At 43.1% G+C, this 22,723-nt stretch overlaps 1 protein-coding gene and 1 non-coding gene across 7 annotated transcripts in view; one reads left to right on the top strand and one right to left on the bottom strand.

Annotated features, from left to right (window-relative positions):
- Nucleotides 1-22,723, top strand: part of KIRREL3 (kirre like nephrin family adhesion molecule 3) — a 574,748-nt gene that overhangs the window by 112,237 nt on the left and 439,788 nt on the right. The window lies entirely within an intron of this gene.
- LOC129480038 (U6 spliceosomal RNA) lies at nt 3,949-4,055 on the bottom strand. The gene has a single exon (XR_008656928.1). It is a non-coding gene; the product is annotated as a U6 spliceosomal RNA (small nuclear RNA).

The raw sequence follows: 22,723 nt of genomic DNA, 5'->3' as shown, positions 1-22,723 counted from the left end.
GAGCAGGAAACTGGAGGGATTTGGTCGCCATTAAATGGCAAAGTTCTTGATGAGATCCTGTTGAAAACCGAGCAGCAGAGTGGACAATTAGAATGCCAGACCAGCACGTGGAGTTTTCAGAAATAGATGGGAGTTGCTGGATAACAGGTCACATTAGGCCACCACAGGAGCACGCAGGACTGCTCAGCCTCTGGGCCCCAAGCTCTTCCGTCTAGACTCTGGCGTGGCCAGTGCAAGCCCTTTCTCGGCTATTGTTGCTTGTCAGGGCTGACTGTCTTAGGTATGAGGCGTTCTCTGAAGGCTGCTCAGGAAGAAGATCCGTTCTCTTTCATGAACCTGCCGGGAGCCAGAAACCTTTCTCCTCCCACTTTCACCCCTCAGCTCTATCCCCGCCTCCCCAATAATTTTATCTTCATTTTAACACAAGAATTTAACTACTGAGACTGCACTGACCCATCCCCCTAGAATGAAAGGACACAAGATCCTGCACCAGATAGTTATTTGTGATTGTGGCTGGGGGTTTATTTAAACTAATTTTATTATTCATGACACTGACAATTTATGCAGTGAATGCAATTAGAGGCTATGATTGGCTGCCACAGCTAAGGGCTAAAAGTGCCACTTCCTTGGATATGCAAGGAAGAAAGGCGAAGAATATTAGAAAAATAATCAGTCACGGAGATATTTTTTATGAAGTGATTCCCACAAACCTTGATTTTTTAAAAAAAGCTAATTTAATTTCCCTAATACCCTGCAAAAGGTATCTAATTATCCACTCTTAAATTGCTCTCATAATTTTTCCAAAGTTCTGTATTGTTTATGCCTTTGTGAGTTCTCCTTGTCTACATGCAAAGAAGCTGTCGTCTCCATGTGCAGGTTCCAATAAAACCTACTCAAAATGATTCTTCCCGAAGCTGTGCATAGAAGCCCTGATGTGGCCTGTAATATATTTGTCCATTTAATCAGGAAATATTTGAGAAACAAGACTTGAGTGGTAATCATTTAGAGTTGTGGGAGGAGAAGAGGGAATTGACTTTTTTCTTTTCCGTTTTTTTTTTTCCAAGAAGAACAATTTTTTAAAAATCAGTGGACATCAAACCAAAACAAATCATGGCGCCTCCACACAATGGGATATCCCTCAGCAGTAGAAAGGAATGGACTACTGATCACGCAGTAATGATGACGAATCTCAATGTAATTATGCCAAGTGAAAGAAGCCAGAGAAAAGGTTCATATTATGTGATTTTATTTATATGAAGTATTTTTTAAAAAGGCAAACTAGTCTTTAGAGACAAAAAGCAGATCCCTGGTCACTTGAGGGGCAGGGGGAGAATAATGAGGGGGACGGAAAAAGGGAGGGGTCACTAAGGGGCAAGAGAAAACTTTGGTGGGGGTGATGGACGTGTTTGCTGTCCTGATCGTGGTGACGGTTTCCTGAGTATACACACGGCAGAACCCCTCGCCTTGTATACTACTTTAACGACGTTATTTATTGTGTGCAATCATATTTCAGTAAATCTGTTACAACACAGGCACACCCCTTGGGTAAGTCTTGGCTCCACCATTTATCTAAGTATGGGATCTTAATCTCGGTGGACTGTCGATTACTCCGTAAAATGGGAATGATACGGCCTTCCCTGCCCACCCCATAGGAGTGTTAGGAACATCAATGTGAGAAAACAACAGCATCAGCAATCCAGGTGTGTATACATTCATTAACTCACAAATGGGTTTCATCAACTTTAATCACTGTCGACAATGAAATGGGTCAATGCTACTGCTCTACGGCCTGGTCTGTTGTCTTGCCCATAGTCAGTCCACAACGTTTATTGAATTGAGCTGAAGGACACTTAGTAAACCTCGAGCGGCGTCATCTGGTCTAATTACTATCTTTTCTTTTTTATTATTATACTTTAGGTTTTAGGGTACATGTGCACAATGTGCAGGTTTGTTACATATGTATCCATGTGCCATGTTGTTTTGCTGCACCCATTAACTCGTCATTTAGCATTAGGTATATCTCCTAATGCTGTCCCTCCCCCCTCCCCCCACCCCACAACAGTCCCCGGAGTGTGATGTTCCCCTTCCTGTGTCCATGAGTTCTCATTGTTCAATTCCCACCTATGAGTGAGAACATGCGGCGTTTGGTTTTTTGTCCTTGTGATAGTTTACTGAGAATGATGTTTTCCAGTTTCATCCATGTCCCTACAAAGGACACGAACTCATCATTTTTTTATGGCTGCATAGTATTCCATAGTGTATATGTGCCACATTTTCTTAATCCAGTCTATCGTTGTTGGACATTTGGGTTGGTTCCAAGTCTTTGCTATTGTGAATAATGCCACAATAAACATACGTGTGCATGTGTCTTTATAGCAGCATGATTTATAGTCCTTTGGGTATATACCCAGTAATGGGATGGCTGGGTCAAATGGTATTTCTAGTTCTAGATCCCTGAGGAATTGCCACACTGACTTCCACAATGGTTGAACTAGTTTACAGTCCCACCAACAGTATAAAAGTGTTCCTATTTCTCCACATCCTCTCCAGCACCTGTTGTTTCCTGACTTTTGAATGATGGCCATTCTAACTGGTGTGAGATGGTATCTCACTGTGGTTTTGATTTGCATTTCTCTGATGGCCAGTGATGATGAGCATTTTTGCATGTGTTTTTTGGCTGCATAAATGTCTTCTTTTGAGAAGTGTCTGTTCATGTCCTTCGCCCACTTTTTCATGGGGTTGTTTGTTTTTTCTTGTAAATTTGTTTGAGTTCATTGTAGATTCTGGATATTAGCCCTTTGTCAGATAAGTAGGTTGCAAAAATTTTCTCCCATTCTGTAGGTTGCCTGTTCACTCTGATGGTAGGTTCTTTTGCTGTGCAGAAGCTCTTTAGTTTAATGAGATCCCATTTGTCGATTTTGGCTTTTGTTGCCATTGCTTTTGGTGTTTTAGACATGAAGTCCTTGCCCATGCCTATGTCCTGAATGGTATTGCCTAGGTTTTCTTGCAGGATTTTAATGGTTTTAGGTCTAACATTTAAGTCTTAATCCATCTTGAATTAATTTTTGTATAAGGTGTAAGGAAGGGATCCAGTTTCAGCTTTCTACATATGGCTAGCCAGTTTTCCCAGCACCATTTATTAAATAGGGAATCCTTTCCCCATTTCTTGTTTTTGACAGGTCTGTCAAAGATCAGATAGTTGTAGATATGCAGCATCATTTCTGAGGGCTCTGTTCTGTTCCATTGATCTAAGTCTCTGTTGTGGTACCAGTACCATGCTGTTTTGATTACTGTAGCCTTGTAGTATAGTTTGAAGTCAGGTAGCGTGATGCCTCCAGCTTTGTTCTTTTGGCTTAGGATTGACTTGGCGATGCGGGCTCTTTTTTGGTTCCATATGAACTTTAAAGTAGTTTTTTCCAATTCTGTGAAGAAGGTCATTGGTAGCTTGATGGGGATGGCATTGAATCTATAAATTACCTTGGGCAGTATGGCCATTTTCACGATATTGATTCTTCCAACCCATGAGCATGGAATGTTCTTCCATTTGTTTGTATCCTCTTTGATTTCATTGAGCAGTGGTTTGTAGTTCTCCTTGAAGAGGTCCTTCACATCCCTTGTAAGTTGGATTCCTAGGTATTTTATTCTCTTTGAAGCAATTGTGAATGGGAGTTCACTCATGATTTGGCTCTCTGTTTGTCTGTGATTGGTGTACAAGAATGCTTGTGATTTTTGTACATTGATTTTGTATCCTGAGACTTTGCTGAAGTTGCTAATCAGCTTAAGGAGATTTTGGGCTGAGACAATGGGGTTTTCTAGATATACAATCATGTCATCTGCAAACAGGGACAATTTGACTTCCTCTTTTCCTAATTGAATATCCTTTATTTCCTTCTCCTGCCTGATTGCCCTGGCCAGAACTTCCAGCACTATGTTGAATAGGAGTGGTGAAAAAATATGGAACGCTTCACGAATTTGCGTGTCATCCTTGCGCAGGGGCCATGCTAATCCTCTCTGTATCGTTCCAATTTTAGTATATGTGCTGCCGAAGTGAGCACTAATTACTATCTTTTTAATGAACTTCTGATTGGGAACCATGGAATTCTGGAATGATACATGTTGGAATGGGAGGGCCTCATGAGAGTCTTAGCAACACATCCTAAGATAAGTGGGACCTAGCAAAGTCTAGTGCCTGATTCAGGGCCTCTGGTCTAGCCTTTATAAATAACGATTAATGAAGGAAAGAGCAGTGTGGGGTGGCAATCAAGACAGAAGTCCTATAACTTTTGTTGTGCCCTCCTACGCTCTTCCCTGATTTGTAGGCAGCCTGGTAAGAATCTGTCACGGGCCCTTTAAATTCACAGCACAGCAGAGTGGGATTGAGGTGGAAGAGCTGAACTGAGCTTCTTCACTTCAAAGACTCCTCTAGGCCCCAGAGAGCTCTGAATTGTAAATTGTGTGATGTCAGCCTTTGTGGCTGCTGTCTAGTGTCCCAAACTCTCAGAATTTTCTCCCAAGCTTCCTGGCAATCAATTCAGCCCACTTGATCACACACCTGCCTCACTCCAGTATGTGCTGTAGATTTGTTTATATCACTCTTTGCAGATTCCAGAGTACTCTCACCCAGTAGTTTTTACTTTCAGTCCTCCCCTTGGTACTGTGGATGTATAGCATAGGTCCTATTATGATTCCTGTTTATGATTAAAGGAATTGATGTCCACATTAATACAAGATTTGCCCAAGACCATTCGCTGAGCAAAGAGGAGAGATAGGAATCAAGCTTCTACCTTCTGACCCCTGTTCCCACCCCCTCTCTCCTGTGCTGTGCTGTCTCATTCCATCCTGAGGGAGACAGGTGACCTCACCTATGGTTAACTGATTCTGAAGGTTATGCCTATCTTCATTTTTCTAATGTGATGGAGAAAAGTAATGTGACTTACACTGGTTACTCAGTGGTTGAGTAGAGATGAGATCTTGCCAAAGGTAGCCTTCTTTTCACTGTACCGATTCAATTTCCAACATTTAGTTAAATCTAAACATTATTTCAGCCATATGTGTCATTCTGTTGTCTTTACATTATTGGCCACATTGGGGACCCTTGGTTAGTGGGGGTGGGAGACAGGAGAGGCTGGGAAATGAAAACCTACTCAGTAAGCCAGCCCAGATCCCTGCAGTGAGGAGTGGGTTACAGAATAACATGCCTCACAACTTGGTGAGGAGAGAGCAGTGACCCTTCTGACTTCATAAATTTGGAAAAAGAATAGCACAGAAGCTAAATTTGGGCAGCAGGGAGAATCCTCCTTGGAAAGCATGCTGACCATGACCATAATCAGTAATGCTTCTTGCTTCTTAGCCTCCAGTCCCCAAAGCATCTCCCCTCCGTTCCACTGACAAGACACACTTGTCTTTTGGTCTTAAAGTGATGAATGCATGCTTGCTCTAATACTCATGGGCTGCATTCAAAACAGAACCTGGGCAATTATCAGGAGCTTTGGACAGTCAGACTCAGATGTGGCAGATGACATGATACCTCAATTATTCAGAAGCAGTCATTTCCAAATTGCCTTCTAGAATTTGGTGTGCAGTGCGTCTCATGTGGATCCCTTCATGCACCCTTCTGCTGTCCCCCTGTGCTTTTCCTGAATTCTTCTGGGAGGGTAGTCAAGGTGAAACGATCTGAAATAGGGAGACTGAGCACTAACTCACATGTTCACCTTAGATTTTGACTTTCTGGAGCCTGCTCAGAACCATTATCCTTTTTTCTTGAATGTTGAAAGTTTCCTTTTTCCCCTGAGGAGACATTTCTGAAACTGATCACCATTGGAATGTGAATTTTCCTGTCAAGAGTGGGACAGAATAAGGAATGTGACCATTATTCTCAGCTCATAAAAGAGGCCTCCCTCCAGCTGTTATTCAAAAGACAATCTAACCCATTCTGGCACTGGGTCACCCTGCAGACTGGCATTCCCCAGTCAAGGACCAGCCCAATGCTTAGTTCATGGGACCAAGCTGTCAACTGATTGCAGAGCTTGGCTCTCCAGCCCAACTGTTCAATAATGCTCTAATTAACTACAGAAAACTTCAGAGGACCCAGCTAACTATAATTGAGAGATCAACAGAGGCTGCATGAAGTTAGATGTGCATACTAATTACTGAATTATCCAACACCTGTTTTGGAATGTAGCACAAAACATGGCTGTGTTTTCAGGCAGAAGACCTTCAGTTTAAAAATGAAGTTTATCTTTGGTGAACAAAGTTAACCCAGACAAGAAGTAGTGAGCCCACTTCTTGTCTAATGAGCCATATTTTTTTATTAGCACCGGGAGGAGATACAGTGGGGCTGAGGCAGTACAAATGAAGCCAGTCAATGAAATATCCGTGCACTTAGGCCTCAGGAGAGATTCCGAAGAGGCAGCGTGGGGCTGCTGAAAATAGATATTAGTGAGTCCATTATCATCACGCAGGGAGCTATACTTAGGATTTGTACACTTCAGGGCTATCTCCCAACATTGAGACATTTCTGCACCCTTTGCATCCTCAAAGCTGGGTTTGCAGCACCATCTGTAAGTATTCATGGGTCAAAACCACTTAGCCTCCTCACTAGGACTAACAGGAAGGTCATGTGGGCAGGGAGTATCAAAGCACAGCAAAGAGAAAAGAGTGGAAAAGAGTCAAGACATTGAGCTAGAGAAGGGCAGACGAGAACGCAAAATTAAAGTGAAGAACATATTAAATGTGGGAAGAAAGAAAACTCTTTCTTAGTCATATTCCTCATCTTTACTGATTAGGTTCAATAACCCATAATCAGTTAATGTAGACATTGGTAAAATCATGCTTGTCTGTGAGCCTCACACTTTTTTAGATGAAACATTTGTTGCCAAATAGAAAAGTGAAACCTCTTTCAAAGCCCAAAGTACCCTAGAATTAGACAGCACAGTGGGGCATGCCTGAGGCATACAACCTGAGGCAGCTCAGGAGCCAGCCTGCTGCCCTCTGCTCTGTCCTTCAGCTAAGTGATACTCTCTTATTCAGAAAAGAAGGGACTCCCAGTAACCATGAAAGAATTACCTGCAAGAAAAAATAAGGCAGATTCAGCATTTCTGGCTTTTTCTCAGTTATTTCTCAGAGAATAATTTTGATGAAGATAACGATGACGATGATGATTAATATGATCATTGTATTCACAAACAATGCAAACGAAACTTAAATAGATCTTAGGGATGCTGGGATTCCAGGATTAGCTGTACTAAACCTGTCATTCCTAAGAAACCAAATGCATTTGATAAGCATATGCCTGAAAATGTCTGCAAGTGTCCATTTTGAGAACATACTCTATGTTTTCATGTTGCTGTCTTGCTTTCTCTGGGGTGTTCATGAAGCCAACATGGACACTGTAGAAGATGGCACCATACTGAGTTTTTTTATGCTTCCCACTGTGTTCCTATTTTGGGATCCAGTTACCCTTGAAAGATCTTGACTTCACACAGCCCTGCATCTGGGATCTTTCTCAATGCTGAAATGTAAAAAATGAAAAAGTAAGTGGTTGTCCAAGAATGAAGAATATAGTGCCCATGGTCATCTATGGGCATCATATTCCTCTCCCATATGCAAGGTCTTTGAAATAACCCTGTTTCCTACCACTGTCCAATCTGAATCCAAGGGCATTCTGTATTCACTTGGATTTGTGGAAGAGTCTTTATGTTTAAAATACAATATATGAATCTCTTAACCTATTGCCTTTTCACTCAATATTAAGTTTTCAACTCCAAATGATGTTTAATTCTGCAGACTCTGTCATGTGTTGACTGTCTCATTGGAAGCCATTCCATTGCCAAGCGACCATTGGTTGCATTTCTGATATCTACTCACCACTGCAGCTCTGTGCTGAAAGATGGTTGCTATGCTTTTCCACTTCATTAGCCTCCACTGAGAGATGACATCATTGCTTTTGAGCACTTCCACAATCTTGGCAAATCTCCTTATCTCATTTCTCTAGAAGATGCCTCAAAACCTGTCATTTGATGAATCAATTAATTAGTTTCCTGGGTCACGATCCTTGCTTGCTTATGCATTTGTTATTTTACCCCGTGGCATGCTATGTTGTCTTTGACTTTAGAGAGGTGAGACCTTGCATCCCCTTGTGGTGTGTCTGTCGTGAACCCGGTCGGCCTTCCTCAGACCTCTCTTAACTATTTTCCCAGGGATAGCCCCTCATCCTGGCAGTCAGGCTTTGTAGATTTGCACTTCTCTCTGTGTTTGAACTTTGAGCCCAAATTATAAACTTTTTAATGCACATGTATTGGGACATACCTGCAGGTTGGGCTGACTTTATGTCAACATGAGTAAAGATGTGTTAAATAACAGAGGGCTTAGGGAGGCCCATCATTTGGCACACTCTAGAGCCATGCTTCTCCAATGACAATCCTAGAGCTGCTTCCAACAGAGTCATCTGGAGGGATTGTTTAAAATGCAGATTCTCAGTGACCACCACCATGTTACTGAACAGAATTTCTGGGGGTGGACCCAGGCTTTTTAACAAGCTCTGCAAGTGCATCTTATACACACTGAGAACCATGGTACTAGAGAACTTTTTCTAATTAATAGACTTGAACAATTTTGTTTACTTATCCATGTAGGCCCAATGCCTCATAGAGTGTTAAGATTGAATAGCATCATAAGGATCACTGCAATCACTTGTCAATCTCCCCGGATGGCCAGTCATCCTCCACTTCAATACCTGCAGGAACAGGGGTCTCATGACTTTGAGAGGCTTCCATTGTTGAACTGCTCCAGTGATCAGAAAGATCAGAAAGTTCTGTCTCCACTTCTCCATTCCAGTTTTAATTCTGGGTAATATAGAATGGCCATTTTTTAATATAACATACTTTCTAACATTGGATCTTTAATTTCAAACAAGCATTTTTTAGTACCTTTTAGAAATCTATAATCCAGCCCGTGTAAGAGTTCCAAACATAAGCTCTGAGACTAATGCTTGTCCAGGAGATCCTCATAGTGTGAAGTGGGAATGGAAAAAGTCTATGTGTAAGGAAGTAAATGCTAAAATAGAGGTTTTATGGGAGTGCTGACGTAAGAACAATGCATTCTTCCTGGAGCATTCTCCACTGCAGAAAGTGACTTTACCCAAACTTCATCAAAGGTTTGGATTTTTTCCAGGTGGAGAAGATGAATTAAGTACATTTCAAGCAAAGGTGCCAGCATAAGTAAGGTCATGGAAATTGTGATAGTGACCATGACCTTTGGAAGTAATGCAAAGTCCTTTGTGCATGGAACATAGATAGAGAGGGATGCAGGAGAGAGAGGTGACAGGAAGTGCGACGATGAGCATTTGTTGGGAAGAGGCTGTAAAGTTCTTTAACTGCTGTGCTGCTTGAAGATCTCTCTCCTGCCACCTCTGGTGACCTGTCTTGCCTTTCCAAGTTGCCTCAATTTCCTCTTAACTCTTCCTGGCTTCTCAAGAACTCTCTACAGCAGATGATGATCCTCCCGTCTCCTGCTCAGCTGTCAAGGAGTTAGGCTCCAGATTCAGTATCTGACTCAATTAATTTTCAGAAGAGAAGAGTGAATTAAAGTAACAAACCCTACCTGCTGTCACTTAAACGAGGAGATGTATTACTTTTTACTACAATGATATTTGCTACAATGGAAGAGTCATGCACATCCATTGAAGTTAGAGTACTGGCAGAGGGGCTCAGCAGGCAGAGCTACTGGGTCTATCTAAACACTCACCCCTGTTGTCTTTACTGCACAGTCATTGAATGTCCAACAAGTCGTATTTCATGGGTTCTTGAACCCAGAAACTTCAAATGTTTCCAGGTTTGGCTGAGTTTTACAGTTTCTGCAGAAGTGGAAGAATACCACTTAAAATGCACCGTTAGTCAGTCCAAGCATGGGATCGAAAATTTTCTTCCAGTCATTGCAGGCACAAAAGGGGGATTAAAGCAGTTCTTTGCTACACTTTAGGCAGTCAAGAACGTCGAAGATTGGCTCTTGCCTTTGCAACATTTGTTGGCATCACCAGAAAGCATGAAAAATAATGGAAATAAGATTACTGCAGACCAGAGGGTTGAGGGACATAATTCCTCCCTGCATTCTGCGTTCTACTGGGATGCCTCCAGAGTATCTCTTTGTACCAGGAGCCAGAACATTTCTCCTGGTTACAACTGCAGAGGACAGGGTGGACAAACCATCTCCACATTTTGTAACAGCGAAATGCAATTAGGTATGATTTGTGTTGTGAGTTCAGTTAACCAAGGAGGTGAATTTTGTAACAATAAGGATAGAAAGAGGAGGTTCAGCAATGGATTTAGGCCCATTCTTCTGCCCTGCTGCACACAGCAAGGTAAAATTCTAAAATGTGCCCCATTCTGGGAAGAATATCTGCAATCATTAATCTAAAGGAGAAGGAGATGTATGCACCTGCTTACACTTTAACAAGTGGTTGGCAATTTTTAGATACATTTGAAAGCATCCTTCAGTGAAAAGTGTTCTCAGAGAAAGTCAAGAGGGCAGGAGTCAGGGTGAACAAAGTTTCCAGGACCAAAGTGTTCATTTCCTAGATGTTTCAGAGTACAAGGAAATGATCATGGAAAATGACCTGACCAATCAGGGGCCTATTTAGGGCTTGAATTCCCTACACACATACCCATATATATGCACACCCCTACATACACGCACCCCAGGGAGGCTCTCAAATGGGCCTTGTATCCCTGCAAGCACTAATTAGTTCATCCTGATTCCCTAGCAGTTTTGGCACTTGTCCTTTAAAATCAGACACCTGTTGTTTTGGTTTTTTAAAGTTGCACTGGCTGGGCTCAGTGGCTCACATCTATAATCCCAGCAGTTTGAGAGGCTGAGGTAGGCAGATCACTTGAGGCCACGAGTTCGAGATCAGCCTGGCCAACATGGTGAAACCCCGTCTCTACTAAAAATACAAAAATTAGCTGAGCATGGTGGTGGGTACCTGTAATCACAGCTTCTCAGGATGCTGAGGCCTGAGAACTGCTTGAACCTACAAGGCAGAGGTTGCAGTAAGCCAAGATTGCACCACTGCACTCCAGCTTGGGTGACAGAGTGAGACTCTGTCTCAAAAAAAATTAAAATGATTTTTTTAATTGCATTAAGAGCTTTAAGAGAAACTAGCTCAACCAGTGGCTGCGACAGATCTAGGCTGGGACTTCCTATGTTGGTGACCGTGACCAAGGAAAGTACGGCAGGGCTTGACGCTGACTGATTAAACCAGGCCAGTTGGCTGGCAGACCTGGTCCGAATTGAGTTTTCACAATGCCAGCCCGTTTGTGGGCTCTGCAGCCTTTAACAAGGGTACTGATCTGAAGGAACATGGAGAGAGGGAATGGGGTCTGCTGGCCCCAAAAAGAAGCCCCATTAACAGAGAGGGGGAGGGCGAGCCGCATGCAAAGTTCAGCCCATTTATGCCACTTGGTTTCATTCCAGCTAATAAAAGATATATTCCTCCTATCAGGTACATTACAGTGACACTGTGATTGGTGGAGGGGAGCAAAGTACTTGTCAGCAAAGTGAGTATTGGTTGTCACTCCTGTTATCAAGCTGCCTGCTTATTTGCGATTTTATTTTCAGATGTGATTGACAGCTGGATGGCTCTGACGTTCTCAGCACAAACATACAGCCTGTTATTATGCTTGCATTAACATTTTGATAAACACACGGTACAGCATTGGAAAAGTAATTATATGTCGTCACTTCAGTGCTTCATCAAAGAAAAGTTTGCTGTGTAATTGCTCTGTGATTTACCTGGGCAGAACGTGTTACATTCCACAAAGGCTCTTTCTATTTAACAGTTTACATTTACTCTTTAAAATACACAATATCCCTTCCCAGGGGCTTCCTTGGTCTAAAATAAACTTGGCAATATAATTTAGCTTTCCATAAATATACTTAGATTTTACTGTGGAGTACTTTTGCATAATAGTTATTTAATGCTAAGTGTAAATATGCAGTGCATTATATTGGCTGAGCTATGAAAAAAAACACCACAACTTTTGACAACAAGGAAAAATAGGATATTGTTACCTTGGTTTCTGCATTAAGAAAAGGGCCTTTTGCTCTTATATTTATATCCATGCTTTTCACAATGACATCTAATTTTACAATAAAGTGACTTGAGCTGAAACGCCTAGCAGTAGAATCTAAAATATTGGTTCTTGTTAGCGTTTAAAGAGCTCTTCTGATGTGGCAGTGAAAGAGGTATTTTGGAGGAAGGCACAAATGATTGCAGGGTACTTCGGAACCAGAGACGAAGGGGCGATTTGACTGATGTTCTCTCAGTGGGATCCTTCTGAACAGTTGGATGTCTAAGAAGCAAAAGGTGGGGGTGAGTGAGTCAAAGACAACAGTTGTCGAAGAGTCCCCAGCAGAATCTTCAACTAGAAATTGCTTTTGTGGTTGATATTGGGAAGGTACTTCTAGATGCCAGGCTCTTTGTAATTATTGATGAACAAACCCTTACAGCTGCACCCAAGGTCAAATAGGCAAAGCCTTTCCAGGATACTGAAGGATAATTCGCACATCTGTATTGGCTAATCCATTCATCCAAGAAAGGGTAGGCACAGAGAAAGGAAAGAGAGGAGTAGGGCAGCCAAATTGCTTTCACAATACCTCACGTCTTTAGCTTTTCTATCTCAAGGGGTTTCTATAGGCACAAGACTTCCCAATAAATACCATGGCTTCCTTCTTGAATAACTGAGATGGCGGCGGGGTGGTGGGGGAATAGTCTGTTCTGAAATGGGAGCACAAAAGCAGGCTAACCAGTCAGTGAGGGGCATGATGTTGTTTGTCTCTGGAGATAGAAGGTTCTGGGTCATGAGACCAGTTGAGGTCCTTGAGATGTCCTTTACCACTCCTGTAAGTGGTCTCTTGGCCAAAGGATAATTCTCTCAGATGACCCACTCAGAAATGTGCAAAGGTTAAATGACTGAACCACAAATATCAAGGCTATCTCTCCATTCTTTTGAGAGGCCTCATGGCTACATGGAAAGTGGCTTGGAGGTGAGAGAAATGGGAGAAATGGAAGAGATTACAGACTGTACTTGAAAATGAAGGTGAGAAACTCACTGTGAGACCAAAATAAAGAGGAGTGGTGAAAGGATCAGAGGGGAGAAACGATCATGGCCTTGATCAGAAGGGCCTGTAGTTATCCTAATGGCATGACATCAAATCAGCTGGGGCCTGGGAGCAACTGCAACCTCATCAGCTGCTTCTCCGGTACAGCTGGCTGCCACAAAAAAGAAAGAGTTGAAACATGCATTTCCAGATGTGTGGGACGGTTCAATAATTCCACGTTAGTGTATATTAATCCTTTCTGGAAACTGGCATTAACTCAGCTTTAGCACTAGTGTAAATAAACACATCAGCTCTGAGAACAGGAGCTTCTTTGCATAACAGCTGCATGTAGCATCTGCATCCTGGTTATAGGTTCCCTGTACATTACCTCTGTGATGAGCTCCAGTTTCCCTCTTTACATTTAGCTGGACTCAGACTATTTCCTCCTTTTGCTGTCAGTGATGGGAAGAAAGATTCCATTGTAATTGCCGGTTGGCCTGCAGAGTAATGCCCAGTAATTGACAAAGATTGCTTAGCTGCAAGGAAGAAAGATACACTGATTAGGAGAGAGATCGTGTTTAATATTGCATTTAACCTGCACTCTTTTTTCCCCTTTCCTTTTCACCTGAGCCCTGTAAGGGATGTCTCACATTCTTGGCCACGCCATTTCTCTTTGAGGACGAAAAAAGAAGTGCAGCCAGGTCCACAAGGGGACACTTGGTTTCTCGGAGTAATTTCACTGAGTTGGGAGGCTTAAAAGCTTTAATATGGATATATGCTGAACTATCCAAAAACAGAATGTGTGTCCCATCACATTTAATGTACCCTTTGACCTGCCAATCCCAGAGGTGACCAGAGCTTACACCATTTTTCATCTGTGCCTCAAATTACTAGGTCAAATCTTTAGATCTTCATTATTCTTGGTTTTTTTTTCTTTTGCTCCTGAATTCAGGGTTGTGTTGCATTTTTTTTCCTTGAGAAGCACATTGACTTTTATTTTTTTGTAGAGAGCTTTAAAAAATTGCACTGTTAGAAAAAATTTATATATGGGTTAAAATGCATTTTTCATGTCCTTTCATGTTCTATTGATTTTTTTCTCTCCTTTTTCTTACAAAAGAAAGTTTTAGTGCAGTTTTGAAAAACTAGTAGTCAGCAATTGCTCCCTCTCCCAGGAGTAAAAATACTGGACATCTTGCTTAGAAATGCAACAGTATATATTTCTAATGGGGGTGGGAGGTGGTGAGACCGCATTAGTCACCTGCAATACAACTGTTCTCACTACACACTATTTTAATAGCTGCAGGGGACTTTTAACTCTCCACAGTTTTTAACTCTGCAGTGAAGTTTAAATGTCCTACAGGGAGTTTTTGATGTGCCTATGGGATGTTCAATCTGAAGACAGAATAATTTTGTCTAAAAGCTGACACTACCTAGAGAATAAGTATTTATCTGTCTTCCATCAACATACCTACCTGCCTATCTCTCTGTGAATGAAAGGCCATATGGTAGAATTGAAAAACACTGAGTTAGAAGTCTGCGGTATCCAGGTTTTCATCCCACTTCTAAGGCCTTGGACAAGTCACCTCCATATCTTTGATTCTAGGTCCCATCCCTGGTGAAGTGAGAAGCTTGGACTATGTCTCTAGTGGAGAAGGCCAGTCTTAACACGCTGCAACTGTTTTTGCACCTATTATAATAATATTCTGCTTTTCCGTGCACAAAAAAAATGCGGATGATAGGTTCAAGATCCTTCTGTTATTACATGCTGCTGTATGTCACTTTCTCTGTTACATTGTTTCTGTCATGCCTGTGTTTTTATACACCATCCTATGCCCAGAGGTATTTTAGTTACAATTCAACTAAGTTCTCTCCCTGTTCAAAATTACACTTGCACATGCACCAGTTATGCTAGCCAAATAAAGTTGATAAATCAGGATAATTTTTCAAATAAGCCAAGTCAAAAATGCTTTCATCTACATCAATTGATTCCGGAATTATTTTAGCTCTAAATATAATGAATTTCATTTTTGGAGGTAGACCTTGAGTCCATATAGGTGTGGATGGGAAGTTGGGGAGGGAGATGAGTGAGTGGAGGAAAGAGATTCTTTCCATTGCAGGATTGCAGACTTTCACTACAGACTGCTTGGGTTTCAGAGGCCAAATGATCTACTTCCTCTGCCCGGTTACTGACCAAACCCTGCCCAACCTGACTTACATTTAACTTGAATGTACAGAAGCCACAATATTTTGAAAATGCATGTATATACAGAACCCTCTTTTGCTATCGGAGCCCAGTTCCAAATGTAATGCAGCTCTTGGCTGGCTGGCTGGCTGGCTGGAGAAGAGAACTCTTCTCACCAGTGGATTCGTGCCACTGGCTCTCAACTAAGAAGCATAACAGTGTTCCTTCTCAATCAATGGTCTCTTAACAGAGCTGAACGTCTGCTTGGCCTCCCCTTTCTCATTTGGAACATCTGTCAGGTCTCGTTGTCGCCCTGCAAGAGGTCCCCAGCCCTGCTTTGGCCAAGCACCACAAGCAACCTTTATTCTTATGCAGACCTCAGCAGCTTGCACCCCTTCCTTATCTGTTGTTCCTTTTCCTGGGTGCCCAGTAATATAACTCTTTTTTTTATGAGTTCAGTGATAGTCTGTCTTATAGGTTTCTGCAATCTACTGTAAGGGTTATCAATTGTGAAAATTTCGGCTCCATAACGAAGACATTCTTTTTGTATTCATTAAAAACATATTTATGGCCGGGCACGGTGGCTCACGCCTGTAATACTAGCTCTTCACGAGGCTGAGGTGGGCGGATCAGGTCAGGAATTCAAAACCAGCCTGGCCAACATGGTGAAACCCCATCTCTACTAAAAATACAAAAAAATTAGCTGGGAATGGTGGCAGGTGCCTGTAATCCCAGCTACTCGGAAGGCTGGGGCAGGACAATCGCTTGAACCCTGGAGGCGGAGGTTGCAGTGGGCCAAGGTCACACCACTGCACTCCAGCCTGGGCGACAGAGCAAGACTCCATTTCAAAAAAAAAAAAAAAAAAAGCATATTTATGAGTGTGTACTGTGAGCCAAGCACTAGGACAGGTGTATCAGGTGCAACAGTGAGCAGGGATGGCACAGTGCATCCCCACTTGCCAGCTATGTGGCTTCTTTCTCCCTTGGTGTGCTGTAGGATGAAATTATACAGATGGGCACCAAGCATCTTTTTACCACATTGCTATCTCCTTCTCCACATTTTTCCTTTCTCTGGTCAGTGCCTTCAGGCTGAGAAACTGAGTCTAGAGATCATTGCCTCCAGCAGATCTGTTTCTTCTTGAACAACACCTCTGCAGATCAGCCGCAGCAAATCTCGGTCCATGAAAAGAACCCCTTGCCAATGCTTACTCTTGAGAGAAAAGACCTGAGCTTCATTTCAGTTGTCTGTTGAGCTAGCAGTATTGGGGCCAGAAAGTCATGAGGAGCTGGTAGAAGACGGCTGCCCTTTGAAGTCATTATTTCCAACGCTAGGTCACCTCCAATACCCCTCCTGTGCCCCTCCCATCACCAAAGCCAAGCAGTGCCATGCTGCACTTGCTACCTCCAGGGAACCTGAGATTCAATTTCGGTTTCACCCCCCGGCCTTTGCCTGTTTCTAGCATCTCATGATATAGGGACAAGTTCTCTCAAGGGATGCCATATTTTCCCTCAAAGTATTCATTTCATTAATGATCACACTGTGTTATTATGTTTTCCCTGTACTATTCTATAGATCATTTTTATTATGTAGATACAAACTCTTTGATATTGTAATTGTGAAGTACATATTATGAAGACAAATGCATCGGGCATAATGAGAATGGATTGCCAATAAAAGTTGAAAAACAATGAACCATTTTTAAAAGCAAACCCTTATCCAGAGCACTGTCACTTTGAATGCTTGCTAGAAAGCCCACTGGATGGAAGGAGCTTATTTTTAGTCTAATGTTGATAAAGGTTTGACTTTGGTAGCATCTTAATTATCTGATAAAAGCCAGACTCCTCTGCCTTGCTCACCTCTAATGTCTAATGCCTTCTGCTGGCATTAAAATTATTGCCACGACTCCAGAGAGAGAAACGAGAGCTGCATTGCATTTCCAAGATGTGAATTAGAGTTTAAAGAGTCACACAGTTTTGTTTAAACAAATTACAAAAATAATGGGTTGCCCTTAAAAGGTCCATTTCATATATTGTTATCCTTCACTTGTGACACCCCTCGCAGTGTCATTCCCCACATTATGTCTCTCGTTTGTCACTAGGGGAGAAGAGTGGTTTCTGGGGGGTCTCCTCAGTGTTTTTTTTTTTTTCACTTTGTCCCTGGTTCTGAAGAACAGAGAAAGGACAAGGAGAAAATGAGCCAATGGCCTACGCTTTGGACACAAGGTCATACGTGGAGGGTGTGCTGAAGACTATATTGGTTGATTGGTTGACTGGTTGGTTGACTGATTGATTGATTGATTGACTGATTGATTGACATACACTTGCCACCTCTAAAATCACACAGGGTTGGGGGAATGGATTGGGGCCCAGACATGGAGATGAGGAGTCCCCTACAGGACAGCGAGTGTTCTTAGACATAGGGAGGAAAAGGAAGGGGCAGACACAGACCTCTCCCAATTTAGAGGCAGTGAGACACAGGGAAGCATGACATGGACTTGGTCCTTGGCTATATGATCTTGCCCAGGTCTCCACCTCTCTAGGCCTGTATGTCTTAGTCAGAAAATGAGGAGGCTGGACCGGGCTGTGTCTGACGTTGCTTCGCCTTTGACGTTTCATGAGCCTCTGGGGGCTAGAAGCTCTGCAGCCACAATTCCACACACGGCCAACTGGAATGCTTAATTCTGAAAACCTCCCCTCTCAAAAGGAAAGAGTGCCAGTTTAAGTATTTGAGGAAACATTTTGTAGAGGGTTGACCCAGTTCCCACATTAAGAAAATAATGCCTGGGCCCATATGGCTAATTCCTTCCCAAACTGTTTGTTTGCCATCATGCAGACCTACCCTGAAAATAAAGCGTCTAGTCGAGTTTCAGAATCCAAATGGAGCAGAATGCAAATGAGTGAGATAATGGTGAAAAGTACATTTACTTTGAAAATTCTTCCGGGTGCAGTCATCAGCAGCACAAGCCAGCAGTGTTGATTTTTAAACTACACTGCTTCATGATTCGAGCTTCTAATTTTTACCCTGAATAAGAAATGCCTTTTGTTGCAAGCCTTTCCCCATTCCATTCTTTAACTGTTTTGCTTTAGCAAGCACCTACCCTCATAAGCATGGTTGGAGAGCTGAAATATCAGAATTTTCTGCCATGTCTCAAGGGAAAGGACTTTTGACCCTACTGTAAACCATGACCAAGGCTGGGGAAGTTTAGGAGAGTTCCTGAGACCAGGTAGCTAGCTAACTCAGAGACCTTTCGATCTAATGCCAATGGGGAAGGAGAAAATGAGAAAGCAATGAAGGCTTGGCAAATGCTATCAGGCCAGAGGGTTTCATTTAAGTAACGGTTGGGGATAGGTGCCCTTGCATCACCTTAGTACATCAGATCTGCACAGGAAGGGGAGATGCAAAGATGTGGACATTATTGGCTTTGTCTTGACGGTGCAAACCACCAGGCTGGGGAGATAGAATTCTTAGAAAAAAAAGTTTTTAGCAGGAGAGTTAGAAGTGGAAGGTGGTCTGGTTGCCCCAATATGTGGTCCTGCTGATTGCATTAATCGTATAATTCCATACATTGGTGTTCTTGTACACTAGGTAGGCAGTTACTGCTTCTTTGCCTGAACGAGCATTTTTGTCCAAGTACCCAGTCAGCCAAGTGAGGGATACTGTTGCCCAGTGTATGGATGAGGCTGGACAGATGCCTGGACTCCTGGTCACCTAGAGGCAGCTCTTCTTTGCGGACTGAGGTGTTCCGGACATGTGTGCGCAGGATGTGACTCGCCCACTCTTCTCCTCAGCTTTTAATACATTGAAAAATAATTTTTCATGAGCTGGTAATTATATAAAAATTGCTTTTGCTTTAAACAAGAATTATGCTTGACTCTTTTGAGCAAAAAGAAAAATGCACAAAGGGAATCATTAATTTTGAATAAAGACACATACTTTCCTGCAGCCAACAAAGGAGGGAAATGTGAAATCGGTGTTTTCTACAAACAGCCCAGCATCGCTCCCCAATCTGTTTGCTTGATCTATTATCCAGTCACCTGCAAAGTTGAATGTCTTGTTTGGCCTGAATCTGACTTTTATTCTTTTCCCTCTACCTATTTTTTAAGGACTGTGTTATATGCATACCTCAGCCTTCATTTGCATCACATTAAAGTAAAACATTTTAAATTTCTTCACAGCAGAAGTAAATCTGACAGACTTTATGAAGCTATTATACCTGCAGGTATTTTATACTTTTAAAATACATTCTTGTCAAGCTATCTTAATTATATTATTATATGTACTTTTGAACTTGTATTCACTATTCCATGATATATTACACTTTTGACAGAGCCGTCCTAAAAAGCTACAATTTATATCAAAGTTCTTTGGCTGAACAAAGATGTATCTGTTATGGATTCTGGGGGAATTTGTTAATTTCCGTGCCAGAATGTGTAACCACTGAGGGAGCAGGGCGCAGGCTGCTTTAATTTTCCATCCAAGTGATTATGGGAGGAGGACTTGACCTCCAGGCTGTGTAGTAACTCGGCACAGCTGGTGAACAGTGGCCATCACTCAGATGCCCAGGAGGCCTGCTCCCAGAGCTGGGCTACCTTTCAAACCCCAGTTGTCATGGGGTATTATTCAACACACTATGGAAATGGAGAGCTGATCAGTATCTAATTTACTTTCTCATTCATATTCAGCACCATTCTGGCAGCACGGAGCATGATAGTACCCACACTGACAAAGATGAAAACAAGCTCAGGATGGGGTGGGATAGGAGAGAGACAGAGAAACAAAAGCTAGACACTCTGGAGCATTTTTCCAAAGATAACAAGGCCTAAGGTCCCTTAGAGGGGCTGTTTGATTTAAATGATGCAGATGAAGTGAGCCCCCAAATTGGGGCTTAGTCCGGGAGGGTTCTTGGCTTCACCCAGGAAATAATCCAATTGGGAGATGATGGTGAAAGAAATCAGTTTGCAACTTGATTGAAGTGGCAGCATATAGCAACAGCAGAGGAGCCGCCCCTTGCTGAGCAGGGCTACCCTATAAGCCCCGTGTGCATGCCCAGAGTAGCAGCATATGGGCTGCTGACAGCTGTATTTATACCCTCTTTATTTACATGCAAATTAAGGGATGGGTTATTTAGAACTTTCTAGAAAAGGGGCAGGGAGTTTCTGGAACCATACAAGGTACTTTTCAGGTCATTGCCATGGCATATTGACTTGGCATTTGTAAAGTGTCATGACACTACTAGAAGTATCTTTTATGTTAATGAGCAGTAAGTACAACTAGAGGTCACTTTCATCACTGTCTGCTGGTTTTGGCCAGCTTGTTCACTGCACCTTGTCTCTACCAGATCCTGCTCCAATCAGCAAGGTGACAACCTAGGTTGTGACCACTGCTGGGAAAATAAGCTCTGCTGATTTCCTACCTCATAGCCACTGTCTGCATTAAGTACAAAGTCCAGGGAACTGTGGTGAAACCGGAGGATATCCTGAATCACTCCAGTCACACCTCCTCTTCCACTTTCTGATGGCAGGGTGTCCTACAGATGTAAGCTCCATGAAGACAGGCACTGGGGGTTTCTTTGTTCACTGGTGTCTTCAGTGTTCAGTACCTTGATGAAATGTGTTGGATGAAAGTATAGCTGGTTTCAGTGCCAGACTCAGGTCTCCTTTGATCACTCCTCACCTCCCTGCTCCTGATACAAGAAAGACAAGCTCCTTTCTGCCCATTATCATGGAGATGCTCAAACAAAAGATGCAAGGGTGATTCCTGCTTCTTCAAGGGAGAGGCTACTGCAAATGACCAAAAAGGCCTTTTTCCCCTCAATAATCCAAGTTTTCTCATAGTAGACCTACAAGGTAACTCAGCTCTCCTGAAAGAGTTCAGGAGAATGACTACTTTCAGCTTTATTCAGAAGCCTCATACCTGCTCTTGGATAAAAGTTTTTCTTCCTTTCTTTCTTGTGGTTTTTCAAACTCTGTGAAGTGTAGAATTTTGTGCAAATATGAAGCCTTTGAAGATTCAGAGAGGGTAAGTGAGTTACCCAAAGTCACACAGCATAATGTAGCCTGAAACAGGACCTAAACAACCCAGCATGCCTGCCATTTGTGCTGAGGGCCTCCTTCTTGATTTTCTCTCAAAGGTGGTCCTGCATGTCCCTCCCCACTCAGACTTAGAAGTTCTTTATGAGCGGTGAGGGGGAGTCACCTATTTTTGCTTATTCTTCCTTCCAAAGGACACACAACTCAAGCTCGGGTGTCAGAGCAGATGGCAGTGTCCTCAGCATGCTTTGAGTGGCAGCACCCAGCTGTCTGAGGGATGAATTGATTCCGAAGAGTCCATTTGGACCGTATTCGGCATCATCTGCTCCTTTCATCAAGAGGCTCAATGGATGCTCTTGATGTCTGCTCCTGGCTCCAGAGCCCAAACTGAGCCAGCTTCCAGGGCCTGGGCAGACCTGCTTCTCTGGAGCAATGAGATCCAAGCCTCTTGTGGCCATGTAGAACAGTTTTGGTCCAGTCTCTCTGTAAGGTAGGCAGAAAATTCCTGTGCAGGGAACCCACTTCCAGGTCTCGCCACATGCACAGGGGCCCACATCTACACTGGAAGCGGGGAGAGGCAGTGCAGGAACTATGCTCTGGGTAGCTGTCCTCCTCTGTAATGGCAGGAGCTGGGTATGCCTCGTGACCTCTTAGACTCCTGCTCACATTACCACTGCTGCCTTCCCAGATGAGCTGTGCAAATAGATGGTGGCCATGAGTGGAATTGGAAAAGAGGTTGGAGGGAGCTTCTGTCTGTCCAGTTTGGGGCCTGCCAAGCCTGGCATGGTGAGGGTATGGTAGAGCCAGAAGAGGCCACTATGGGGGCCGGGCCAGGAAGCTGCATTCTACTGAGCCATTTACGTCTCACAAGGACCTGCCTTTCAGGAGACTTCCGTCTCTAAAGGCCAGGGATGGAAGCTTCAAGGAGAGCTCTCCAGCTCTTGTTTAGCTCTTTGGTTCAGACCTAAGTGGCAAGCCACTTGACTGGATGGGGCCTCCAGCCAGCCACAGCATTGGAATCCAGCCTGGCTTCTGCAATGCCTTTCATATTGTTGTCCATGACAATCCCAGCTGTCTTGCAGGTCGGCTGTGGAGTACATGGCACAGGCAGCCCTGGCATCTTGAGGAGGGTGTTCAGTGTGGTCCCTGGCAGCATATGAGCCTGGGGCAGACAGGCTGTGGCTTTAGACCGTGAACAGGGAGCCCTGCCCCAGGACATACACCCCTGTGTCCCACACTTGCCCACACTCACTCCTGGTCATTAATCACAGTGCTCATGGGTCCCCTGTTTCAAAGGAGATGCCTGCTGTACATGGACCCAATGAACTTTACTCAAGCTTAGAGGACTGTTTAGGGGCATTTGAAATGAATTGTGGAAACACCATTTGTGAGACCATTTGAAAGGTCACTCAGGGG

This window comes from Symphalangus syndactylus, chromosome 3 (genome assembly GCF_028878055.3).
Source record: "Symphalangus syndactylus isolate Jambi chromosome 3, NHGRI_mSymSyn1-v2.1_pri, whole genome shotgun sequence".
NCBI classification, from domain to species: domain Eukaryota; kingdom Metazoa; phylum Chordata; class Mammalia; order Primates; family Hylobatidae; genus Symphalangus; species Symphalangus syndactylus.
This window is presented reverse-complemented; position numbering and strand designations above follow the sequence as displayed.